Here is a 2,024-nt window from a genome sequence, read left to right on the forward strand (position 1 = left end):
GGCTGTTCCCAGTGTCTATAGCTGAAAGACCCTGCAACTATTCCATTTTTTTAAAATTTACAAAGATAATTTTTACTGTTTTTTCGTTCTTTAATTAAAAGCTTTTCTTGTTTAAGAACCTGATTGTTTTTTAATTCAGGTGAGACCCCCAGGGACTGGGTCTGGATTCACCAGGGAATTGGTGGGGAGAAAGGAGGGAAGAGGGAGAGAGAGGCTGATTTCTCTCTGTGCCAGGATTACTTTCTCTCACGAAGAGTCTGGGAGGGGGAGAGAGAAGGAGGGAGGACGGTGAATTGTCCTCTCTGTTTTGTGATTCAAGGAGTTTGAATCACAGTGATCTTGCAGGGTAACCCAGCAAGGGGATGCCTGAGAGAGGCAACAGTGAGGGAAAAGGTTTACTTTCCTTGTGTTAAGATCCAGAGGGACTGGGTCTTGGCGGTCCCCGGGCCAGGTTTTGTGGGGACCAGAGTGTACCAGGCACTGGAATTCCTGGTTGGTGGCAGCGCTACAGGTTCTAAGCTGGTAATTGAGCTTAGAGGAATTCATGCTGGTACCCCATCTTTTGGATGCTAAGCTTCAGATTGGGGAATTATACCACGACAGCACGTTTCATTTGCATTTTTTCTACCCCTTTCTACAACATACACTGCACATGGCCTAGGGAAAATGCACATTCTTTCTATACTATAACTTATTAAAAACATTAGCCATATTAATTTTTACATAAGGTGTAACTGTTTCTTTTGTTCTTACAGAGTTTTCATGTACCCTTATAAAAATGACTGTCTGATTACACAGAGCTATTTTAAGGCTCAGTGTTTTTAACATTGCTTCTTTTTGTTTTGTGCACCTCATCTCTGCTGTTGCTTCAGAGGGTCACTGTTAATTTCTTATTCTTTCATTACAACTTTTATTTGCTATTGTTTAAAAAAACAAATAAACAAACAAACAAAAAGACTTCAGAATCTCTCGCTATTCTCCTGATTTTGACTACCCTATTGCAGCCATGACTTGGTCTTTATTTAAAAACATTTTAATTTTTGTAAAGAATCAAGTTACCCTTTAAATGCTAAATCCCAAAGCCAACCAGCACTAATTACCTGGGTCTTGCAAAAAGGTCTGTCAGTTTTGCAACTTTGCATTAAAGAGTCAAATGAATTTTTAGTGGCATTAAAAACAAAAACAAAATCAATTTATCTCACACCTAGAAAACAGGAGTTTTACAAACCAGATGTGTTGGTTTAGATTCCTAGAACGTTACATATTTTCACAGACAGATACATACACATTTTCTTTTCCTTAATATTTCTTTACATTGTTTTTACATAGCTGTATATATATATATGGGTTATTTACAGGCATTCTTCTGGAAAAAGGGCCCATTCTCCCTTCAGAATGGCTGCAAAGAAGCCAAGAATAATTTCTCTTTAACATGGTCCTTTTTAACATTTTCCACAAAGTTTAACTGCTTAATTCTCTTCAGCCTCTGTAGAGTTAACTTTTCACTCCTTTCTTAAATCACTTGTTTATGTCCCAAAATGACACCTTTATCACCTCAGATTTCACCATTTTAAGTATTGTTCCAGAGGTTCATGCCTGCACTTGCTGCTTTTCTTACTCCTGACACTATTCCCTTAGGGCTTTCAACCTGTTCTTCAGTTTGTTTATGTGAAAGTAGGGAAAAGAATTGACAAGGATTTGTAGGGAATCTTAATGCATGTCAGTCTATTAGCAAAAGTTAGGCTAACAGTAACCCTAATGACGTGAAACTTGTAAAAGCGAGAATAGTGTAAGGCTAGTAGGAAAAAACTGTGTGAGAAGTTATCACAACCTTGCACTGAGGGAGGGAGTGCCCTAGGACACTGGGTTACCCCAGTCCTGAAAGGTATAAATGCTTGCTGTAATTGTTTACCTGTTAAGAGACCTGTCCGGGACTGGGGTAACCCAGTGTCCTAGGGCACTCCCTCCCGCTATTGCAATCGCTGAAGTTAAAATAAAGTGTTTGATTTTGCTGCACCAAACAA

The sequence above is a fragment of the Gopherus evgoodei genome, unplaced genomic scaffold (assembly GCF_007399415.2).
Source record: "Gopherus evgoodei ecotype Sinaloan lineage unplaced genomic scaffold, rGopEvg1_v1.p scaffold_101_arrow_ctg1, whole genome shotgun sequence".
Taxonomy (NCBI): domain Eukaryota; kingdom Metazoa; phylum Chordata; order Testudines; family Testudinidae; genus Gopherus; species Gopherus evgoodei.